At 43.5% G+C, this 26381-nt stretch overlaps 1 protein-coding gene across 4 annotated transcripts in view; it reads right to left on the reverse strand.

Annotated features, from left to right (window-relative positions):
- XPR1 (xenotropic and polytropic retrovirus receptor 1) overlaps positions 1-26381 on the reverse strand; it is a 183880-nt gene that overhangs the window by 123258 nt on the left and 34241 nt on the right. The window contains exon 3 of one of the 4 annotated variants that reach the window (XM_085882430.1): positions 8532-8627. The exons of the other annotated variants lie outside the window; for them this stretch is intronic. The gene's annotated coding sequence lies outside the window, so the exon portion shown is untranslated. The remainder of the gene's footprint in view (positions 1-8531; positions 8628-26381) is intronic. 4 annotated transcript variants of the gene reach the window in all.

A 26381-nucleotide genomic window follows, 5' to 3' on the forward strand; every position in this document is an offset into this window, starting at 1 on the left:
TTTGGCTCATCAGTGTATAACACACACACACACACACACACACACACACACACACACACACACACACACACACACACACACACACACACACACACACACACACACACACACACACACACACACACACACACACACACACACACACACACACAGCTGTCTAGCCTGGGTTTGAATCTCAACCTGGTTATAAACTGTCTTCCAGGTGTTTCACAGGCAGGGCGATTCATCAATGTGTGTGCCGTCCCTCGGATCAACATTAAACTGGGCGTCACATCTGCTGGAACCCCCCCCCACCACTCTCCTCTCTATCCTTCTTTCTCGCACACGCCATCTCCCAACACCCCTTCTCCACAAGTCCCACTACCCAAAGCAAGTTGAGAACCCCTCCCCTCACACACTTACCTCCTCCCAAACCCACTCCTTCCTCCTCCCCCCCCCCCCATCTCCAATGTATAGCGATGTTTGGTGAAGCATCGCTCTCCCCACTCCCCCCCGCCCTTTCCTTGCTCTTCCATATCTTTATCTCTCTCCTCCCCCTTCATATACCCATCTGGAAAGCAACAAGTTGTATTTGCTCGTCAATAATAAGAATATCCGTTTCTTGAAACAAAACCAATGGACATCGAAGCAGGTGATTTGGTTTAAATATGCTAGTCTGGCCATGCAGGCAGCTGGCAATTTAAACCAAATCGACGCTCATGTCCAAATTGCCACTTGATTCAGACCAACAGCTGATGTATGCCAAACAACCAAACTGCATGCAGTTACCACATGAGTGAAGAGTGAAGAGACCAAATTGCAGCTGTGGAAATTACAAAAAAATGTTTACACAAGAGAGGTTCATGGAAGAGCAAGGATAAATTGACAGTGGGTTAAGCGGGGCAACAATTGGGCACAACCAGCAAGGGAAGAGAGCGTGAGATTGAGAGACAGAGATAGACTGAGCGAGATGGCAATAGAGGAAAAAAAACAGTGGGATTGTGTAATTGCTGACAGGTAGAACAGGGTGAGTAAGCAATAACAGTGTGGTAAGGCCTAAAATTCAAGAGACTGAACCTTTACCAGTAGATGACCAAGGAAATAGATATGTGGTTTTGTTTTATGATCATTCTGATGCAATAGTGTGAGACCATGGGATTTTCAAGGATTGAATGACATGGTCCATTTATCAGAACAGAGTTTAATCATTTCCAGATGAGCAGAGAGAGAGAGAGAGAGAGAGAAGTAACTCCTTTCTGCTTAGCGAAGGAAGGGGGTACTGTACAATGCAATGTGGAGTCGTCTGCAAAAATGAATTGATAGTGTTTTCCAGGGAAATGAGGAACAAGATTGGGCCCAAAACACTGACTTGAGGGGGAAAACCAGCATTCACTGGGAGAGGGGAGCAGAGGGTTCTATTGTCTCCAACCATTGCTGAGAAAAGAGCAGAAACATGTCCAGAATTGAGTGACTGATAGAATGCAAACTGATGGTCGGAGATCAGGTTGTTTGAAAACAGGAAAGACTTGCATTTCAGACTGTTGGGGCCATCCTCAGCTTGAAGCAAGGCTCTCCACCACACCATCCCCCATTGAGTCAGTCACCGACTAATTTGAGGCTTGATGAAAGAAACTGAGACTTCCTTATTGCTCTATGGTTATTTAAACAAAACCATTTGGTACAAATAACAATGAAGACCTAAATTGTTGGATGGTTATTTAAACAAACCTCCCCCATGGACTGTTATGCTCGAGTGACATCGAGATGCTGAGCTATTGGTGGAGTTAATACATATATATATATTTTTTTTTTGAGAGCTTATCAAAACAGCCTCAGACAGTCTAGCCTCGCACCGGTCTGATTGTGGTGGATTGTCCTCTCAAATGGGTGGAGGTGAAAGGCAAATCACTGGTGCCATAAAACCAGTTCCTTTTATTTGGGCAGATGGGGTTCATTAGCTTTGGTAGGCAGCTCATATAGAAGGAAACTGAATCCAAATCTGCCACTGCCTTGCAGTTCAGATTTTGAAAACAAAGGCCAAGGGTTTAATGAGATAAAAGCAGCAATCCTTGTAAATGGAGATGCCCTTTCCATTCATTGCCCCCTGTGGGTTACCTTTGGGCAAGGTGTACTACACCATTTTAGCCTTATTACCAGGGTTACATGAAGCCATGGAAGGTGGTAGCCATGGCAATGCAGGCAGCTGGCACATCGAGGCAGAGGATTATCTTATGGATAACAATGGCCATGATCAACCATCCAATATGGACACTGGCCAGGATAAGGCAATAGCAAACCAGTTCCATAAATGCCAGTAAAGCAATCATGATCAGAAATCCAAGCAAAAAAGGCTATGGTGCTGGATGATGAGTGGAATAATGATCGACACATGGATGAAGGGTAAATGCCCCCCCCCCACCCCCAAGACACAGACACAGACACACACACACACACATGGGAGAGAGCAAAGTATTTTGAAGAGTAGTACTGGCAAGTATGATGGGACGAGATCAAACCTGCAAGAACTCCAGTCGCTGAGGTCACCAGAACTGAAAGTCAAAGTCTGAGCTTCTCAAACGTTCACAAAATTGCGACATGAATGCAAGGTCAATGAATCAGGGAAAGTTGAATGTCATAAAGATAAATGGAGAGGACAAGAACTGAAATTTTGGGCCCAAGTGAACTTAAACGGAGCGGCTTGTGGCAGTTTTAAATCTGACAATTACAAAGTGTTCTTTTCTAGTGATGAAACCTGCAAAAGAAAGGATTAGTAGTGATTTGGAAAAATAAGATAGCAGAGTCAGTACGAGGATACAATGCAGTCAATAATAGGTTAATATCAGTGAGGTTGAAAGGACAGTGAATTGCACAATCATTCAGATATATGCTCCAACATTTGCAGCAGATGAAGAAAATGTAGATTTTGTGGAAAGTTGCAGGAACTGGAAGAACAGGTGCCAAAAGGAGATATTATTATTATGGGAGACTGGAATGCAGAAATTGGAGAAGCAGGAGCACCAGGGATTGCAGGAAAGCACAGAGTCGATATCCAAAATGAGCCAGGGGAGCCAATGCAAGTATGCATTGTAATTGTAATAGTATGCAGAATTATCTCGTAATTGCAAACGCATGGTTCAAACAACCCAAGCACAGACTGCACAAATAGACTTCACCTGATAGGCAACAAAATCAGATCGACTACATTCCAATCAATACAATATGGAGAAGTGCTGTGCAATCTGCCAACACTGCCAGGCACAGACTGTGGGACAAACCATGAACTTCTTGTGGCAAATGAGTAAAATTGAGAAGCGTGGAAAAAAAAAAAACTCTGACCACATATCTAAACAATATGCAATGTCAGTTTAAAAAAAACAAAAAAACATTTTGCAGAGCTATAATTTGTTCATAAAACTAAAGAAATTATTGTGGTAAGAGGTTGAAAACAAAGCAAAAAGAAGAGGACAAAACAAACATCTGAAAAGCAAGGAGAAAGAAGAAAGCAATAAATAATGGTTGTCAGAAGATGAAATAAATAATGCAAACAGAAGAGATGAAAACCAAAGGTTCAACAAGAGAGGCCAAAGTGGCTAGTTACTGCCTTCCAATGACAAGATAGAAAAGAAAAAGAGAGGTAATATGAAAGAGGCACACAAAGAGAAAGAGTGACAACAGAGTGAAGAACAAAATATCTTCATTAAAAGATCAGAGTGATCACAGGAAAGTTTATGGATACGATTGGGGACCTTTAAAAGTAGAACATGAAAATATCTGACAGAAGAAACACAGGTGAAAGAAAGATGGAAGGACTATTCCAAAACTCTACACAAAGAAGATAACAATATGATGGCAACCTTCAAAGAAAGAAAATATGAGCAAGAACCAATAGTGATAGAATGCGTGAGTTTGGCTCATAACTACCAAGTTTGGCTCCACATGAGCCTTAAAAGAGCTGGCAAATGGAAAAGCGCCAGGTGCCGATGGAATTCCAATATAACTCTTCGAGGTAGTTGGGGAGGAGGAAATCAGAATTTTAACAGCTATGTGTACACAGATCTGGAGCAACATTACATGGCCCAAAGGGTGGAAGTAACCAGGCAACATTCCGATGTGAAAGGAAAGGGATGCAAGAGAATGTTCATATAATGAAGAACTATTGCCTTGATTTAAAATGTGAGCAAGATATTACTTAAGATCATTCAACACAGAATAGAAGACTTTCTGAAGCAAGAAATGCCCATTGAGCAAGTAGGTTTCAGAAAATATGAGGTACTAAGAGATCAAATCTGAAGTGAATCATAGAAAAAGCAAGGGAATATCAAATGATGGTGTATCCCTTTTAATAGCAAGTTTGGAGCAAAGCTTTCGAGTATGTTGATATTTAATTGATGGGGATGTCAAAGCATCTGATATGTCTGAGAAAAAGCCTGTGCACTAAAGAAGCTAAAGCAAGGACAGAATATGGAGATACAGAATGGTTTGGAATTGGACAAGGGGGTTCGACAGGGGTGCATTCTCTCCTTTTACCTGTTCAATCTGTATAGCAAGGACATAATGAGGAAATAAAACTTGGATAACATAAAGGTTGTAGGAAGATGTATCAACAATCTAAGGTATGCTGATACCACTCTGTTGGAGTGGGCAGAAAGTAAAGAGGATTTGATGAAACTGTGGCACACAGTGAAGAAGGAAAGTGAAAAGCTGGTCTTTATTTAAACATCAAAAAATAATAATGATTTCAAAAACCCTCAAATTTGGTCAACCGAGAAGATCGACATGTTCAGAATGGAAGATGATCATGTGGAAATAGTGGGAAGTTTCATCTTCCTCAGTTCTAAGATTGAAGTTGGTGGATAATATTGTTACGGCTGTGGAAATTCGCAAACCACCATTCAGGGCCCGTAGGTGAGATAACTCTCAGTACATGTGTAGTTAGCCCCAAACCCGTTGTTTAGAGGGAATTTATGTGATTCATTCGGGCTGCGACGCTTTGAGATAGCCGTTTTTCTGTTCTATCTTTATTTTGAACCAACCACATCTCAACCGCCATCACACAACCACCTTAACCACAACGCCAGCCATCGTCACCAACTACAACCACGCTCCAACCCTCAGACAACAACGCCAACAGCCACGACCTTTACCTTCACAACTCAATCCCGCAAACATCGCATCACCGTCATTCCCAAACGGCACCATAACCATCAAACCACCACCGATAAACCCTCCACCACCCTCACCTCTCTCCTTCTACGGCCATTCCCGCACCACCAGTGAACACTGAGCGTCGGGCTGTCTTGGGCTCGTTCAGCGATACGCACCGCGCCGCGAGCGCAGGTGGCGGCCTTTCCGAGGGAGAATTCGGATCAAGAACGCTACACGCCCACTTCTGATCCATCCAATTAGCAAGCGCGGAGCGGCTTGGCCCCGCCTCCAGGCGCGTCTGTGTGAAATCGAAATATGCAAATTCCAGGATCAGGGGAGGTTCACGCCCACTTTTCCTCCGTCCAATTGGCGAGCGTGGCTCCGCCCCCGAGGTCATCCTGATCCGGATATTTGCATATTGTTTTCTCCTGCCAGCCTATAAAACGGTGAGCGCAAGGCGAATCGTGGCAGAGTCAGTTTTTGGTTGCAAGAGCAGAGTGTGGCAGTAGCAGTGTGTGACGGCAGGGCAGAGTGAGTCGAGTCATCGGTGTGGCAGAGCGTGGAGTCGGGTGGCGAAGGCATCGAGTTGGGTTCTGCAGTTGGCTGAGGAGAGTTGTGGGAAGAGACCAAGGAGCTCGGGTCCGAGGCGAGAAGGACGGCGGTCTGCGACGAGGTCGCGGTGTGAGATCGCTCGTCGCGGGACCCAAGCCAGCCAGCCAGCCATTCTCCCTCCCCCAGGGCATCAACAATTCCCCCTTTCCCCCCGCGCTGAGATAGTGCAACAAGGGGGCCCCGTTCCCACCCCACTCCAAACGTCGTGCCAATGAAACCCTCCAAGGAGCACGGGGTCGGGGCACAGCCACGCGGCCACATCTGCGGCTCGTCCGCCAACGAGTCACGAGGACGCGGATAGGACCCTCCCGGTCTCGCGGACCTGGCCACTCCTTCAGGTCACGCGCGCATATTGGCGTACAGGCCCGTCTGCCCCCTTGTCTATGAGGGGGGCTTCTTTCCTTTGCTTTTGAGTAAACATGTGTTGGCACCGTCTGTAAAGTAGAACTGTATAAGTGTTGCCGTGTGTGCGCGTAGTCAGTAGTAACTCTGCGTCATTGTTTCTTTTGTTGTAACTGCTATATGTGCATTTTGACTGTTTGGCTGTATATGTGTGCTTTCCGTGTGTCGCGTAATAAATGTGCATTGTGTGAACTGTTTTCCCGTTTTGCTTCATCTTTTCTTTATTGACCCTCCATCCTGCTTCACGTAAAGGGTTCGTAGTGGGCTTAATACGCCCGATAATTAATCTGAACCGCCGAGGCTGACGATAACACCGCTCGGTTATCCCGATAGCACTGAACGGACCGCTTAAGCGGTTCGTGTCCGGAGTCGGCCTGTGGCGTGGTGCGATCGCCCGGTCGACCATTCGCGCAGGTACTTAGGTAGATCGAATTTGGCGAGCGACCCTATCCTGTGTGGATGGGCAATTGGCACGATCGTGGTGAGGTTAAAGCCCCACCCGTGACTATCTCCCGGCGTTGGTCTGAGAGGGTCACGACTGAATTGTCCATTCCGGTGGGCGAGGCCGCCGCCATTTGAGTCGAGCGGCCGATCGCACGCCGGCGTGCGCGAATTCGCAACAATTGAAAGAAATTAGATGGTTAGTATTGGGGGGAAAACAGCGATATCAAGGTTGACAGAGTTCTAGAAAGAAAAATTAGGAAGAGAGATCAACTTAATAATCAACTAAGAGGAGGCTGGTGAATGCTCGGGTTACCTATGCCACTGAAGGTAGACAAACAAATGGGTGAAAACATAACCTTCATCCGTGAGCAGGATATCTCAAAAGTTATGAATGGATTTGGATAAAACTTGCTGGACAGGTTGGGTGTGTGACAAGGACAAATCGATTCGATTTTGGTGAATATCTGGATACAACTTTGAAAGCGATTTTTCACCATTGAGAGATGGGGACAACAATACATATAGTAGCATATTCCAAAATATTGTGGACTGATTAGGACCAAAAAATTAAATAAATAAAAAACACTTGGTGCATGAGTTGGGGAGGTGACAAGCAACAAGCCGATTAGATTTTGGTGCATGTCCAGATGCAGCCGGTCGATCAGTGGGATACAAAACGTAAACCGTTCAGCCTGGCAGAGCCATGCACTCTCCTGAGTGCTGTTCTAGTATTTCCAGTTGCAACGTATGGATGGGAGTCATGGATAACGAAAAAATGAAAATAAATAAATAAATAAATAAAAAATAAAGATTGCCAATTTTCAAATGTGGTCTTGGAGACAAAGGTTAAATATTCCATGGACTGCAAGAAGAATGAAAGCAAAGTCGATGGGCGAGCCATCGCAAATCGACGCTTCGCACCTAAAGCAAAGTTGAAAGAGGGTAAAAAGTTCCATGAGGAACGACCCAATATCAAATTTTGAGTTTTAAAAAAAAAAGTTTTCCCGGGTGACCCCTGTGAACCTCAGCCCCACACCCTGGGGCATGAACCAGGGATCAAATCCAAAAAATAATAAATAAAATTTTAAAAAGGATATTTCGTGCGTCTCCCAATGTTGATTGCATATACAAAGTTTCATTTTAAAATATGCCCGTAATTGCATTCTTTTGGTATTTGGCCTTTTGACCCTGTCCCGGGGGTGGGGCCAAAATGATATTGCTCTTGCACCTTTGTGCCATGTGACCATAACTACCAAGTTTGGTGAATTTCTGCCCAACTGCTGAGGAAGAAATAGCCGGACAGACAGATAAGAGGCAATTACAATATCCCCCCCTATTTTTAATTTTAAAAAGCATAGGGATAACAAACAAATCAGTGTTTGAAGAAATTAGACTACCATGTACGTTAGAAGCACTGATGCAAAAACAAAAACTGACATACTTTGGACACATTATGCATGCAGAAAACAAAAGTGTAGAGAAGTCGATGATGCTGGGATTGGTGAAAGGAGAGGAAGAAGGAGACCATGTAGATGCTGCATCGATGGGGTAAAAGCTGCTATCTAAGATTAAGACCTTGTTGTTGCAAAGTTGTCACAACCTGAGCTTTGGGAAGCAGTGCAGGATAGGGATGTTTCGAGAAATCTGATCATTCAGGTCACCAGAAATCGGGCCTTATTTGATGGAACTAGATCAATACATTCAAACAGAATTGCCACTCAGGTGCCAGATGTCTGCTTTGACTCAGATAAACAGATGGGACCTAAAACTTGGCACCAAACGAAAACATTGAAAACTGGTTATGAAGGCATTGCACAGCAAGGGCCAGGAGGGTGGTTTAATTGAGGAGACCCTGGACCTGCCCAAACAAAACAACTCCAACACAAATGTCAAAAACTAGATGGTGCAAAAAGCAGAGGCAAGATGAGGAAACAACAAAGGTCAAATACCATGTCCACCCAGAAGCAACTTGCACCAGCAATTCCACAGATTACGCAATGAACACGTCCTCACATTTCACCCACACAAACAGCCGAGCTCGTGCTCTGCAAGAAGAACCAAAGTGTATATTCAACACCAGGTCTCACACACACACACACACACACACACACACACACACACACACACACACACACACACACGCACACACACACACACACACACACACACAGACACACAGACACACAGACACAGACACAGACACAGACACACAGACACACAGACACACAGACACACAGACACACAGACACACAGACACACAGACACACAGACACACAGACACACAGACACACAGACACACAGACACACAGACACACAGACACACAGACACACACACACACACACACACACACACACACACACACACACACACAATTTTTGTTTTGTTTACCTTGTCCAGGACAAATGAACGAGAACTCTGTACCAGTTTCTATTTTTGAGCTATTGTTCAGGCAATCGCTTTTTATTTTTTGTTGCAACTCCTTTATGATGAACATCGGTGTCCTTGGTTTGAAGCAGAAATGGTATCCCATAGTGAAATAGCTCGAGTCATGAGACATTACTGCCGGAAATTGCATAATCAAAAAAGAAAAAGTCCCAGAAACAGCAGGTTGAACTGAGCCTTTGTCCTTAGGACAAGTTCATCGACTCGATGCGCCTTCAGTTTCCATTATTTTTCTCGATCTCTTCCGATGGAATAAAAATTTCAACAAAAGTCCTGCCACAAGTTTTTACACCAAATAGACAAGAGAAATGTTCCAACAGTAAACTAAATGAGTGTTTTTTTTTTTTTAAGCAGTGTAAATTTCGGATCAAACGAGAATGGCATTTGGTCGAGCGCATACCTCCACAAGGTTGAAGTTTGTGTTTCGTATCCCACTGATCGGCCGGATCTGGATCCGTACCTTAAGAACAAGTAGATTTGATTTTGGTCGTCACCTCACCAACTCATCCACCAAGTTTGGCCATACCTAGTCCACAATTTCGAGATATTGTGCTATGTATAGTTTTTAGTCCCATCTGTCAATGGTGAAGAATCACTTAAAAAAAAAAAAAACTCGATTCAGGATCTTCACCAAAATCGAATAGATTCGTCATTGTCACACACCCAAGGTCCATCCAAACCTGTCCATACCTTTTTTGAGATAGTGACGTGTCGTTTTTGGCCCCATCTCTCAATGGTGAAGAATCACTTAAAAAAAATAATAATAATAACTCGATTCAGGATCTTCACCAAAATCGAATAGATTCGTCATAGTCACACACCCAAGGTCCATCCAAACCTGTCCATACCTTTTTTGAGATAGTGACGTGTCGTTTTTGGCCCCATCTCTCAATGGTGAAGAATCACTAAAAATAGTTTCTGGATCTTCACCAAAATCTAATTAGCATTTTGTCCTAGTCACAAACCCAAGCTGTCCACCAAATTTCATCCGAATCCATGCACAGCTTTTTGAGATATCCTGTTCACAGACAGACAGACAGATAAACAGACACAAGGGTGAAAGCATAACCTCTGTCTCTCTTTCCTGTTTGAATTATGTGAAATGTCTTCACAAGAAAGCTGCAGATGCCTCACTGGTTTTATCGTCCTTCCTTGTAATAGAGTACAAGTCTACATTAATTCGTCCAGCATTTATCAATTTCATTGTCCTTCATAAAAATGCACAAACTCAAAAAAACATGACACAAAGGAGCCCTACCCTGGTAAATGAAAATTGAACGTTTGGTACACAACGCATGGTAAATTTTGAACAAGGGTTAAGGTCTGACAGCTGCCTGGGAATACGGGTCAAATGCAATGTATGCACAGGCACGGACGATCAATCTCTCATAAAGGCAAACCCCAGGAGGCTCCAAGCTCCAAAAAGAAGAAGAAAAAAAAAATCAATGCTCAGAGCTCTAACCTGCCATAATGGAAAGAAACTGTCGAGACTCAAAGGACAAGAAGCTCAACTATCAAAAGGAGAAAAAAACATTTAATGGGATCCACAACCACTTTAGTGCAAAGGAAAAAAAAATACAATATGACAAGAGAAAAGCACTGGGGTTGATAGAAACCAATGAAAGCAAATAGCTTTATTGGAGATAACTAAATATAACCACCTGAAAACAATGCATATAATTATTACATCACTAACATAATTAGTAACTGAAAAATCGAAATCAAAAGATGCACTGGAGTCATCACAATTAATACTGATCTGCATGTAAATCACAAGGACGAAGAGGGAAAGGGAGATCTCTTCCAAAATGTCCAGACAACAGCACCCTTGAAGGGGAGTGGAACGTGTGTAAGCTCAACATTTCGAACATCTCGAGGCACAGAGATGGACAACTACGACGGGGAGATGTGCAAGCTCAGACAAAGACAGAAAAGGGGTGGGGGGGGTACATGTGGGAAGGAAACGACGAGAGGGAAGGCAAAGACATACCCTTTGCTCCTTTCACAAAAGCAAAGGGAACCAATGCAAATTCATCCCACTGCACCCTTTTTGCTCCCATGGCAACAGGCAGCCCGTTTTCCAGGGCAATTGGAATGCAGCACAACAATCCATTAATCCAGACAATACTCTGGTCCTTCAACGTCCCTCCACATATCCGTTCATCGATCCCTCTGTGACGAGTGCTTACAGCCGAGGCTACATTATCATTACACATCACAATGCTCTTCCCGATGTGCATTGCTCATCAACGACGTTGAACCGTAAAACCACCACCTCATTTGAACTATATTTGAATAGCGTTGCTGATTAAAAAAAAAAAATCATTGGCACAAACAGAAGTGCACAGCCCACTACTCACATCATCGCCTTGGGATTTTTAATCAGTTGTGAGAGTCCAAAGGAGACATATTTGGAAAAAGCCCGACCAAACCTGCCACCATGCCTTTCTGGTTGACACGCATGTAAAGGATGTTTGTAACATTAAAAATAAAAAAGTTAAAACGCTCAGGTTGGAGAAAAGGAGAGATAAATGTAGCCATTTAAAAACATTAAGTCACACACCCACAGCTTTTCCTTCCAATTCAATTCCCGAAATCCAAGCGTTCCACCCACCGCCCGCTCCTCGTTTCCCGTTTGTGGACCTGCTTTGCTGAAACTGTTCAATTGGACTCTTCCCTTCAAGGCTTCAAAGCAAGCGGTGCACCATCTCACGCCGTCAGCCATTCCGACCCAAGGTCGTTTCTACACCCGCTAACCCTACCTAACCTTAGGTAGAGGTTTCCTCCACTCCTTTTCATGTTCATTCGTTCCCTTGCTCGTTGGTGTCCACCTGTGGCCTCAGCATCAGTATCAGGTTATTGCCTTTTCGTCCCGTCGCTTCACTCTCCCCTGAGCCTACATTTGGTATATAAACAAGGTCACAATTGTGCAACATGAGCACAAATACATCTCAGATTGAATTATTAAAACCATTAGGCTTTAAAATGAGGATGTAATGCATTCATGTTAGTTTACCATCAATGACGGAAAAACCTGTGATGCATTATTCTCTATTCTGCTGAGAATAAATAAATAAATGATGAAAAATAAAATAAAACTAGAAGGGGAGCACTCGGTAGAGTGCAAAACCTCCGCCGTCAATACTGCTGGGTCACTTAAGTGAACCTGATGTCCTATTCATTGTAGGTCAAAACGGATCAGACTCTACTGAACCACGATTTAATAAACTAAACTAGATCGATGCGCATGTAGAAATGCCAAAAAAAAAAAAAATCGAAATTTTTTTGAAAAAAAAAGTTGCAAAATTTCTAATTTTGTTTTTCTCTAACTAATTTTTTTTGGGGGGGAGGTTGGAAATCACTTAAAACATGTAGAAATGCAAAAAAAAATTCAAATATTTTTCAAATAAAATCAAATTTTTTTGAAAAAAAAGTTGCTAAATTGTTTTTTTTTTCTCTCGAACAAATTTTTTTGGGGGGTTGGAAATCACTTAAAACATGTAGAAATGCAAAAACAAAAATTCAAATATTTTTTTCAAAATGGCCGCCATATTGGACTTTGGACCAAGTCAAAAATCTAATGGCATGATCCTTGGACCATACCTAATCCCCCCACCAAGTTTCGTCGAAATCGGTCCAGGAGTTTTTCCGTAATACTGTTCACAAACAAACAAACAAACAAACAAACAAACAGACAGGGGTGAAAACAGTAACCTCCGTCCATCTTCGATGGCGGAGGTTAATAAAATAAAAAAGTCAAGGCATGAGTGGTGACGGTAGTTCATTCGATCAATAAATATTGGAAAATTCTGATAATGTAGCATCATACAAGAAAGCAAGTGCACACTTTTTTGCTGTGTTACTCGGTCTCGAAAGAGAAATGACTGGCAGGACAGATCAGTCAAGGGAACTTTCCTCCAAGTTGTACTATTTCCAGGAGGGTCAAATTGAAATAAAACCACCATCCACAAAAGTGCATCATGAAACATGCTACTATTCAAAGGAAGGAATGTGAGACATGCACAAAGTTTCACATCAAGAACATTCGACGTGGACACACTCGTCATTTTTCCCCGATAGACACGAGTATGGCAAGGGGTCCTTCAAACAAATATATTGTGGAAATTCCAAACTGATGGTATAACTTAATGCCAAAAGATATGTCCAATCTGGCTACACTGGGCACGGCATTCCAGACTAAGGATACACGCAAGAACGCACATAGCGTTTCACACGAGAACACACACACACACACACACACACACACACACACACACACACACACACACACACACACACACACACACACACACACACACACACACGGCTTTGACCTGGCCATCCATAAATGGAAGGAGGCAGATAAAGATATAAACCCTACTGGGAATCAGCACCATTCTCAATGGGAATAAACTTTCACCCCTACAGGCTTAATTCCAAACATCCATAAGCTGGACAGCCACCTACTAACAGTTTTTCTTTTTGCATATTCATGGTGTTAACTATGGCAAAGCTCCATCTCGAACTCCACAAAGTCCTCAATGGCCCAACAAGACCGAAACAGTCTTAAAACTCGGACGATAACCTTCAATTTAACTTCAAACAAGTAAGCTTTGTGAAGGCTGCAGCTTCCTCAGAGCATGAGATACTTCAAACAGTATTTTTCATGACAAAGTGAGAAAAATGTACATTCCTGAAAACGTGAAACACTCCAAAAAAAATAAAAAAAAATCACCTGCATTTTACACTGGATGAGACAGAGGTTAGGCAAAAGACAAACGGCTTGCACAGTATCAGAAGCAACACCATGATGACATTTTAAAAACAATCAATTCTGTATCAGGAAGTTAAAGACATATGAATCAGTGCAGATCATTAGGAGTGCCTTCCATGTCAAAGTCACGGTACATACATCTGCAGGAAAGATTCAACACCCAACTTGAAAAAGTTAACTTTGTATCCTCAGTCATGGATTCGTGGGAAACTAGTAATGGAAATTTAAATGGTTTCTTTGGAACTTACACTTTTCCCAAGTTACTTTAAACCGAGCTATACACAAACACGTAGTTCAACATGTACACAAAAGCAACAGGTCGTGGAATGCTTGAACACAATCTCAAAATTCTGAAAACGTGGCAGCAGTTACGGTATGCGGGTGCTTCAACTGGATGTATCAAGTATTGATTGATAAGACCTAACTGTGTAGTGAGCAGGAGAGGAAGTTGCAAATAATTTATGAGACAAATGTGAAGTAGAGGATGAATCAGCGCAGGAAGACATTACAAGATCAGTGTAGTACAGTGGTGCTGACAAACAGTGCTTTTATTGTCTCTAAACAAAGTATACTAATTTTGTTTTGATTAGTTTGCCACAGCCAGAGGAGCAATCGGGCCTGCAGGCCCTCCACAAAAGCATATTCCGACCTTGCTGTGGAGAACAAGCAGTGTGGTGGATGGCACCACATAATTGCCCAAGTCTTGCAGGAATAACACACCCCAACCATGGATGAGACAAAGCAGAATCAGCTCCCAATGCGGCTCAGGTTCCAATGAACAATGAACCTCTGATGCATGCAAAAAGGCATCATCGAAGGGAAAGACGTCCTCAAACAGGAGAGCAAAGTGTCCTCACCAACGGCTCGCCTTTGGTGTGCTCCATATCACTGTATTTGCACATTCTTAACCACACTTACTTTTATATTCTTCTTTAATTAGAAGGGTGCTACTGGAAGGAAGAGCTGTTGGTGCCCAACATGACATTTGTCTCTTCTTTTCTTCAACGTGAAATGGTTTGTAGACAAAGCTATTCCAACACAAGTTCAAATGAAGTGTATAAAACCTTTTATATCCTGCATTACAGGAACGCATTTCCTGCTATGCATGGCCACCATTGACCAGCCTCGTCGGGACATGTCCTCACACACCTTTGCTTGTCCACTCAGTCGTACCATTATCCAATAAGGATAACTGCTGACTTTCATAGCAACTTGCTGGTCACATGCCGGCTGTACCTTACAATTGCGTTTTACTACGATTGTCCTCCTCGTTCACGTTTTGATACTCTTTACTCAACTTGCATTACAAATACCAAAATATTCTGACAAAATAATGTCAATTATAAATTATAATAACGATAGCAACAACTAGTCCAATCTATCAAAACAAAAGATAACAAAATAAAAATTCTCATTTTCATAACAATACATGTACAAAGCTTTAATCCAAAGCCTGTTGGAGTACTGCTCTCCCCTCTGGGCTGATGCTCCTGCCTCTCACCTTTCTCGGCTTCACGCTGTGGAAAACAAGGCATTTAGGATCATTGGTATCTCCCGCGATGAGGCGAGTCTTTGGACCTCTCACTCTCTCATCGCAGGCAGGTCGGTTGTCTGTCTTCCACAGTCTCCTCTCTGGCCAGACCCCCCTGTTCTGTCTGCGATAGACACCGCCCCCCCCCCGCCATATTTCCGCAGTGGGCAATGGTACGATAATGGTACGACTCAAGGTCCATCAGCAACCCCCTTCTGGTAAAACTACCAAAATCACAAATCACTGCTCACCTTCAACCTTTCATTTCTCTTTTTTCTCCACCTTTGGAATAAACTCCCACCTCTCTTCAATCCCACTCTTCCCGCCAGGTCTTCAAAAAAACAGCAGTTCACCAGCACCTCTTATCTTCAACCATCCAAAACCACGATCTTTTCTACCCCCGCGAATCCACCCCAAACCCACCTCCTTCAAATTCCCTGCCTTCCTTCCCGAAAGTTCCCCGTCGTGCAAGGTCCTGAAAGTCCCTGTAATGTCCATGTTGTATATCCCGTGTTGCCTGCTCCATCCCTCTCCCTTCCACAGATCTCCTATTGTCTATGTTGTCCTTCCCTCTCCTGCCCCTCTTATTTCCTGCACCCCCCCATCCCCTTGTGCATTGCGTGTAAGCTCATACGAGCTTCTACTCGACAATGTATACAAATAAATTAAAAATTAAAAATCTTGTGTCCCCATTCCTTCACCAACGGTACCCATCCTTCCCTGTCACCCACCTGCTCTTGGACTCTGTCGTTTGCACTTGAAAAGGTGGAGAAGGTTCTTTCAACCCTCGAACAGTCCAACTCTTCAACTGAACCAGACAGCATCAGCTCACTTGTCCTAAAATCCTTCTCTGCTGCTCTTTCTCATTTTCACCGTGTCATTTGCACTGCATCCGTCATCTTCCATCTGCTTGGAAATCTGCTAACATCACTGCATTGAATAAGATGCAAAAACTGATCCCCTTAACTACAGACCTATCAGATTACTTCCAATCATCAGCAAGGTCATGGAATCCATCATTGCAGTTGACATGAAATCCTTACTTTTCTCAGATCACCAATTTGGTTTTAGACCAGGTCACTCCACCTTCGACATCATGCTGCTTCTTCTCACCCAACAATGGATGAAGGCAGTCAATGTCAAACATAAGATCAGCACCATCTTTCTGGACACATCTCATGCTTTTGATGCAGTCTGGAATCCTGCCTTACGCTCCACCTATGGCATCCAAGGCCAACTGAATTCCTCCACTCATAGCAAAAGTGGAATTCTTTCATCTCTTCTCCTCTCCTCTCCCCATCAAGTTTGGAGTGTCCCAAGGCAGAGCTTTGGGTCCAGTCCTATTCCTGATCTTCATAACCATCTCTGAAAAATCCTCTTTATCCATTTGCTGACAATTCGACCCTTTGCAGTGACAACCCAATCCTTCAGACAGGAAAGTTGCAGCCTCTTCCCTCAATTCAGAACTTGACAGATGGTCAAACACTTGGAATATGTCCTTCAATCCTGACAAATCTCACACTCTCGCTCTCTCTCTTCAAAAGGACCGTCTGGTCACACATTCCCACACCCCCCCTCCCCTCCACTCCCCCATCTACTTTCTTAGCAATCCTTGAGGAAGTTCAGTCATTCACACTCCTGTGTCTCACCATCAGCCACAATCTTTCTTAGGCAAACCACATTTCAAAGTTGGCTTCCAAAGACAGCCGCTGACAGGGTATCCTCCGTCGTGCAGTGCTTCCTTGGTACACCTGAGCTCCTATCCACCTACAAGGCTTTCATCCACAGCTTGATGGAGTACTGTATTCCCCTCTGGGCTGGCTTTTCTGCCTCATAACTCGATGCCACGGAAACCGAGGTCTTCAAGATTATTTGAATCTCCCATGATGAAGCAAAGTCTGGGGTTTATGACGACGGCATCGGAGAAAAGTCTGTGGTCTCTGTCTTGTTCTGCCTCCTTTCTGGCCTTGCACCCTCTGCTCTTTGTCCTTCCCCCCCCCCACCCCCCCAAGGTTTCTGCAGGGCATATACAATCCAACATCAATTCCCTTCTGGTTAAAATACCTAAAGTCAGGATCACTGCTCACCTCCACTTATTTGTTCCTCTTTTCTCTCACCTGTGGAACCAACTTCTACATTCTCTTCAATCCCATTCTTCAAGACAGATCAGATCACTCCTTCCAAATTTCCAGTTTTCCCTCATGAGTTCCCTTCTGTATCCAAGTTTCCTTTCCTTCTGCATATTCTGTATACAGTTTCCTTATCCACCATATGCATCCTCTCCTGCTCCTCATTCCTCCCCACACCCATTGTCCAAATATGGCTCCATCTTGACCTTCAGCTCTGCTGTTGGTGTTTCCCCATTCTCTCAACTGTTCCTCAAGTCCTGTTGTGTCCCGATTTGATCAGTGCACCAATTTTAGCTCTTCCATGAGCCTCGAATATATGTACAAAAAAGAAAAAAAGAAAAAAAACATGAATGCAGACAATAGTACTCTTTACTGTTTCACAATGCACTACTCTTCTGCTATTTTAACAGACTGCTCTCATTTCGACCTCTCCTTCATTCCTTGCCTAAAAAATCCAACGATTACAGCGCTTCTTCTCTCCATGCTCTGAATTCGCCTTCATTGCATCCATCAAGAATTGTGTTAAATCGCATCTCTGACCTAAAACTTTTAAAAACCACAGTTTGCCATGGATGCTCGCTTTCCATCAACCATTCTTTTTTCCAACTTCAGTGCCAACTCACCCCCCTCACCGCTCACTCTCACTCTCAAAACAACCATCCCACTCTTCTCCCTCCAAGCCTCCCTCTCACCTCTCTCAAAAATTCCCCCTCACCTTTCTCCCACCTTTCATCCCCCTCACTCTTCCTTCTCAAAGTTGCCCCCTCTCTCATCCACCAACCTCCCTCCCTCCACTGCCCTCTCACCTCCATCTCTTCACTCCACCTCCTCAAATCCTCAAATCCTCAACTGCCTTCTTCCTTGTCTCTTGTCCCCCCTCTCCCCCAGCATCACAGCGCCTTTTCTCCTCCTCATTCGGCCCCCTCCCCCCCTTATTCTGCAATACCCCCCACTCCTTCAGCAACCCTCCCTACCTGCCCCCTCGTCCATTGTCCTACCCTCCCCCTCCCCCTCCACCTCTTGCACCCAAAGCCTCCTCCCCTTCCTCTTCATTAAAAGTGTGGACCTCAAATATCCGGGGCCTTCGCTCAAACCTTTCAGATCTTTCCATACAGGTTGCCACTGACAAACCAGACATTATCTGCCTAACAGAAACTTTCCTCTCCCAAGACGTGTCTGACTCCCAAGTATCTCTCACTGGCTACTCCCTCTTACGGTATGACAGACCTGAGCCTCGTCCTGGTGGAGGTGTTGCTCTCTTCATCAAAGACTCTATTCCTCACTCTCCATGCACTGCTCTCACTCCCCCACACCCCCAGGAATACCTCTGGCTTCGGCTTCCCCTCCACTCCCACCTCATGTTTATATGTGTACTGTACCGTCCACCGAACAGTGATGACTCCATCTACACCTCACTATCCGAAAACATGGACCATCTTCTATCTTCTCATCCAAACTCTCTCTTCCTCTTATGTGGTGATTTCAATTGTCATCACGCCAGTTGGCTAGGTGTGGGTACCTCTCTCACCTGCCATGGCACCTCAGCAAAAGCTTTCTGCGACTCATTGGGACTGACTCAATCGGTCAACTTCCCGACCCGGATCTCAACCAATGGTACTCCATCTCTTCTGGATCTGGTTTTGACAAATTTCCCTGACAATATCTGCTGCTCTTCCTTCGCTCCAATTGGTTCTTCTGACCACGTCCTTGTCAAAGTGGACATCTCTCTGGCTGTTATCAGAGAACCACCTCACCGCCGTCGAGTCTGGCATTTCACTCAAGCCGACTGGCAGGGTCTCCGAGCAGCCATCAAACTTACAGACTGGTCTCCTATCACTACTTTCTCAAACATCAACTCATCCTGGGAATTCTTTCAAAGAAACTTGCTCTCCCTCATGCACAGATTTATCCCCTCTCGTGTTCAGTTGTCTTACCCTTCCTCCCGCCCTTGGTTTACTGAAGCTTGTGGCGAGGCAGTTGTCCTGAAACAACTTGCCTTTGCCTCATGGAAAGCAAACCCAACTGAGGGCAATCTCAGTTCTTTCCACAAAGCTCGGAACAAGTGTGTATCTACCCTCAGGAGAGCCAGAAAACAACATCTTTCTCATCTCAAGTCTGAACTCTCAAACCTCTCTCCCTCCTCTAAATCCTGGTGGCGTTTAATCAAATCTGTTTCTGGTGTATGTTCCCCCTCCATCCCCTCCCTTACCTCAAATGGCCGCACTGCTGATTCCACACGTGATAAAGCTGAATGTCTAAACTCGGTGTTTGCAGCTAAATCTTGTGTCCTAAACCCATCACTATCTCTACCCACTTTACCCAGTCGCACCCAACTGTCCCTGGACTCTGTATCCTTTTCTCCTGACAAGGTGGAGAGCTTGCTTTCAAACCTCGAGTCAGATTCTGCAACCGGTCCAGACGGCATCAGCCCACGTGTCCTCAAAGCCTGCTCTTCTGCTCTTGCTCACCCTCTCTCTGTTCTATTCACCCTCTCATTTGCCCAAGGTCATCTGCCCCTGCTTGGAAATCTGCTAACATCACTGCCCTGCATAAAAAAGGTGCAAAAACAGATCCCTATAACTACAGACCAATCAGCCTTCTCCCAATCATCAGCAAGGTGATGGAATCCATCATCGCTTCAGATATGAAATCCTTCCTCTTCTCCAATGGCTTGATTTCCAATCATCAATTTGGTTTCAGACCAGGTCACTCTACCCTGGATATGCTGCTTCTGCTCTCCCATCAATGGATGGAGGTCCTCAATGCCAGACAGGAAATCCGAGCCGTATCCCTGGACATATCACGTGCTTTTGACACAGTCTGGCACCCTGCCCTACTCACCAAACTCTCTTCCCATGGTATTCAAGGCCATCTCCACTCATGGCTCGCAGACTTCCTCTCCTGTCGCAGTCAACGTGTGGCCCTAAATGGAGTTCTTTCATCCCCTCTTCCTGTGCAGGCTGGAGTTCCTCAAGGTAGCGTTCTGGGCCCTGTTCTTTTTCTGGTTTTTATCAATGATCTCTCGGACTCTCTGGAAAATCCTCTATTTCTCTTTGCCGACGACTCCACTCTCTGCCGTACCATCTGTCATCCCTCAGACCGGCAAGCAGCAGCTTCTTCGCTCACTGCAGATCTGGATAAAATCACAAACTGGTCCAACACGTGGAACACGTCTTTCAATCCAGACAAATCTCACACTCTCACTATGTCTCTTCGAAAGGACCGTTTACAAAACCCCCCCATCCACTTTCTCAACAATCCTCTGGAAGAAGTCTTTTCTTTCAAGTTTCTAGGTCTCACTATCTGCCATGACCTTTCCTGGGAAAGTCACATTTCCAACCTCGCCTCAAAAGCCAGTCACCGACTGGGAATCCTCCGTCGTGCTAAGTCCTTCCTCGGCCCTCTTGAGCTCCTGACCACTTACAAAGCTTTTGTCCATAGCCTGATGGAGTACTGCTCTCCCCTCTGGGCTGGTGCTCCTGCCTCCCACCTTTCTCGGCTTAACGCTGTCGAAACCAGGGCATTTAAGATCATCGGCATCTCCCGCAATGAAGCTGAGTCTTTGGGCCTCTCACTCAATCACCGCAGGTTGGTCGGTGGTCTTTCTGTCTTCTACCAACTCCTCTCCAGCCTTGCCCCCCCTGCTCTCTCTGCGATTTGTCCCCACCACATTTCCACAGGGCGCTCAAGGTCCGCCAACAACCCCCTTCTGGTAAAACTATCAAAATCACGAATCACTGCTCATCTTCACTCTTTCATTCCTCTTTTTTCCCGCCTTTGGAATAAACTTCCTCACTCTATTCTTTCCCATTCTTCCCTCCAGGCTTTCAAAACAGCTGTTCACCACCACCTCTTATCTTCCCCCATCCAAATCCTCGATCTTTTCTACCCCCGATAATCCACCCAAGCCCACTTCCTTCATTTCTCCTGCTTTCCTTCCTGAAAGTCCCTGAAATGTCCATCTTCTCTTCGCCATGTTCCCCGTCCCATCCCCATCCCTCTCCCTTCCACAGTTCACCTAATGTGTCTGTTCCCCACTGTTTTGTCCCTTCCACTCCCGCCCCTCTTGTCTCATGCCTCCTTGCTGTGAGTTGTGTGTTAGCTCTCATACGAGCCTCGACAAGGTATACAAAAAAAAAAAGGAGAAGGTTTGGATGACAGAATGGCAAAAGCAGATAAACTGAAAAAGGTAACGACAGCCAAGTACATCAGGAGTTACGGTGAGAAATAGCCTAAAGACTTTATGAAATATGTGTGAATGTCTCCCGCAATTTTGATTACATTTAAGAAAAGGTGAAACTGCATTGAGAAATGCAACGCACATTTGAGATTAAATTCCATCTATAGCACGACTGGAGGAAACACTTCACTTTTTCTCTTCTCGATCCTATTGACTCTCCACTTGAAACTGATGTGGAGACCGACAGAAGAAAAATAATAATAAATAAATAAATAACGTTGGTCTAAATTAACACTGTCATTCAATAAAACAGACAAATTCATTTTTGTCATTCACAGCATAATGTCATTTTTAAACAAACGATGAGCTATCGAGTGCTTATTCAATAAGCTATTCTCTCTCTTTGGAGTGCAGCCTGTGGCTGCTGGTTGCATCATTGGTTGGGATGTGGCTATGCCGCTGATGCAGTGTGCCCCTTATCAGTACACTGGTGCTCATTTTGCTGACCTTGGAAGGATGACAGGCTGAGTCAACCTCCTGGTGTATTTTAATTCAGTGGCCAATGGGGCTTGAACTCAGGACCCTAGGATCCCAAGCCGCCACTCTAACCACTTAGCCAACACCAGGCTAATAAGCTATTGACAGATATAAAATAAAGCGTTTCATACTTGTCTGGGCATGTGAAAAGCGAGTTTTATACAAATACAGTGCTCCCTCGCGATATCGCGGTTCACTTTTCACGGCTTCACTACATTGCGGGTTTTCAAATCCTCCAGTAGAAGAGATTTAATGCTCTTCTTGTCTGTGCAGTACTACATTCATCTCATATCGTCTTCAGTACTGCACAGCTATCATCATCATCGGCATATCTTCATAGGTCAGTAGCCATAATACGTTTTCTATATTTTATAGTACAATATAGTATTTTTAAAATTATTTTTGGTCTTAGGCTTTGCAGCCCCATGAAGTTGCATTTCCGATGAAAAATTTTTTTTTATTTTTAAATAACTGATTAAATGTGTGTGGGGAAGGTTAATAAGAGTGTGTGGATGCTGTATAATGGTTTAAAATACGTTTAAAATGTGTTTAAATATATTTAAATAATTAAATTAATATGTGGTTTCTACTTCGCGGATTTCACCTATCGCGGGTGGGTATGGAACGCATTAACCGCGATAGGTGAGGGAGCACTGTACAGTATAGGGCAGGAGTCCACAGGTTACAAAGGGATTCCGTTCCGAACAGTCATTCATGCAGCAAGTAAATCGATCGGTCGTTGACCCTGTTATAAATGGTTATATCAGCACATGAGTGGGAGCTATATACTCACCCGGTGATTTAACAAGCTCAGTGGGAGACCAACCATTACCTTGTTACCCATGTTCACATCCTTTAACATCCCCCCCCCCAAAAAAAGCCACATTTAGGAGTTTTAATATTTAAAGTCTGCATCACTCAAATTAGTTTTGAGGAGGACAAGTTCCTCTGCCTTAACAAAAGGACTTGTCTTTCATCTGACATCATACGCTGCAAAAAAAAAAAGTTTCCTGAAGTTTACCACCGCTGATGCACAGTCTTTTACACCAGCTTATTCAACTCGTTAAATTAGTTATTTGTCCTTAAATGACATCCCAAAACAGAAAGTTCCCCATTTGGAACGATTTTCAATTCACTTCAATTGCCAAACAATTACCTTACTGCTGTGTGCATATGCACTCGGGACGAAATTCTGCACAATTTACTGCTGAAATTCAGGTTTGTGTTCCGATTAGTGTTCAAAATATAAAATTCAATTGAAATCAAGTCGTACTTCGATCATAGAATGGCATGTCAGACAGAACCAAAAGCTTAACCCCACTTTGCGCTACATGTGTGGGGTAATTATGCTTTCATATGCCATTTATAGTTTGGTTCTATCATGTATACAAACGTTAAGAAAGTTAAAAGATGCACAAGGATTTTACGAACACATTAAATACACACTGCTGTATTGAAGTCTTAGACATTGTGCATTTTTCGACACTGACGCAAAAGGAAGTTAAAACTGTTTTCAATACAAGTACTCATTTATGGAAAATAAAAATGGAGTCAAAATCTACCTTGATATAAAATAATGGGAACAATAACCCTAACCCTTTTCTTTCAGAATATTTGCAATTCCTCCAAGGATACTTTCAAATAATTTTGTTATCAACTATTGCAAATTTTTCCAAGACCTTTCAAAGATCATCTAAGTTTCTGGGATTATTTTCTACCTCTTCTTTGTCCAAATCATCCCCAGACAGTTCATCGATATCGAGATATGGGCTTTGAGTTGACCATTCCATACATTAAAGGACTCCAGCTTCCTCTTTCTTATTTTGCAAATAAGTTTTAATTATTTCAGCTGAGTGTTCTGGATCATAATCTTGCTCTTCAATGAAGCTTGGCACAATAAGTCTTGTACCACATGGAATAGCATTAAAAAAAAATGACCGTTTTTACAGCCATTTTTCCCTGCTGTGCAGGGGTTTGGCTTTTTGTGAGGCAATGTTTTTTTTATGGCCGGATGCCCTTCCTGATGCCAACCCTGGTCGCCTCTTACGACACACAGGGATATGGTACACCTATTCTAACCGGGGCATACACCGGGACCAGTACACTGGCACTCATTTCGCCGACCTCGGAAGGATGACAGGATGGAATAGCATGGTGGAATAAATTTTCTTTGCATCTTTCTGCAGTCAATATATCATCAATTTTCCAACAACACTTGTGGATGTACACCCCCAATCATGCATTGAACTTCCTCAATGCTTAATTGATGGCTTCAAGCAAGGCTCTTAATAAGTTTCAGTTTTTCGGCAGCTCACAGTCTTCGATGAGATAAACTTTGACTCTTCTGTCCAAAACACATTTGACCAATGCCGCATAGTCCATAAATATGTTATTGTGCAAATTTCAGCCTTTTAATCTTGTTACCCTTTCTTAAAGGATGTGTTGCAACAAGAAAGCCTCTGTTAAGTCCGATTTCAAAAGTGACCTTCATATTGTTGATGGGCGAATGAAGACACCTGAGCCCTCTGCCAGTTCTGTTGTCATTACAACGCTTTTATATTTCTTAAATATATCATCTTCATGCATTGCTCATCCTTGTTAAACTGATTTTTGGGTCTTCCAGTCCTGGGTTTGTCAATCACATATTCTGTTTACAACCCCAAACATCCATATATTGCAACTACTGAATGGGTCGAGCACATTTGCACAGCAGTGCAGAATAATCACTGCAAAGCACCAAATTGCGCAAACACCTGGATAGCAACAGAGTACCAGAATACATGAAGTCCTAACAAAGGACTTGATCTCCTGCAGAAATGAAACATGGAATTTTCCATCCACTGCATTATAATGAGACCACTGAACGCCACAACCAATTTTATCGGTCGCAATTACAACCTTCATTATGACAGGCCTGGATTGACAGCATATAAAAACATTTTCCCTTTACTACCTCATGAATAATGCACAACTTCTTTGATTGGGGTGGGAAGGGCTGGGCACGGGGAGAAGAGAAACCCAGCAGGCAAAAACATGCCGAGGGGAGAACTCCGAAATAAAAAAATTAAATTGGCAAAAGGTACATTAATAATTTAGTGCCAGAAGTATTGCTTTAAAAACTCTAAAGTCTTTCCAGACTCTCATTCACAACGGATAAACTGAGAATGACAGCTACCATTGTGTCCATGCAGTATTTGCTGTATTCAGTTTTATTCTGTTTTTGTGCAAGACTTTTCTGTGATGGCTCCTCTTGCTAAAACTCTAAAAAAAACAATTTTTAATTGACACAGAGTATGCTCTTTTCACCAATATACCTTTATTCCTCATTTCTCACATCTATGGAACCACCTTCCAGAAGCTGTTCAGTCTCACTCTTGCCTCCAGGCCTTCAAGCAAACAATGCAACACCATCTTTTGCAATCCCCAATTCTGACGCATGGTCGATATGTTACTCCTATTAACCTTTCCAAACTCAACCATTTTACTTGCGAGTTTCAGTGCTTCTTCCCCTCATCCCTCTTGTCATTCGTCCATTCCCTTGAGGTTGAGTTCACTATCAGTTCTGCCTCGCTCTTCCATGAGCCTCACTCCGTGAAAGAAAAAAAAAAGAAGAGAGAAGGAAGTGCATTATAAACTATAATTACTATAATAAATTATTACTATAATATATAATTATATATATATTATATATTATAATTACTATAATAAATAAATTAATTACTATAATAAATATTATATTATAAATTATATAATATAATAAACTATACAAACTATAAACTATATAAACAACTCATGTGATAAAGGAGGAATCCACAACAAAATACTACCTCATGTATACTACCTCATGTATCACGCTGTCGAAACCAGGGCATTTAAGATCATCGGCATCTCCCGCAATGAAGCTGAGTCTTTGGGCCTCTCACTCAATCACCGCAGGTTGGTCGGTGGTCTTTCTGTCTTCTACCGACTCCTCTCCAGCCTTGCCCCCCTACTCTCTCTGCGATTTGTCCCCACCACATTTCCACAGGGCGCTCAAGGTCCGCCAACAACCCCCTTCTGGTAAAACTACCAAAATCACGAATCACTGCTCATCTTCACTCTTTCATTCCTCTTTTTCCCACCTTTGGAATAAACTTCCTCACTCTATTCTTTCCCATTCTTCCCTCCAGGCTTTCAAAACAGCTGTTCACCACCACCTATTATCT

Source organism: Eptatretus burgeri, chromosome 5 (assembly GCF_056783735.1).
Source record: "Eptatretus burgeri isolate ZD-2024b chromosome 5, Ebu_testis_v1, whole genome shotgun sequence".
NCBI classification, from domain to species: domain Eukaryota; kingdom Metazoa; phylum Chordata; class Myxini; order Myxiniformes; family Myxinidae; genus Eptatretus; species Eptatretus burgeri.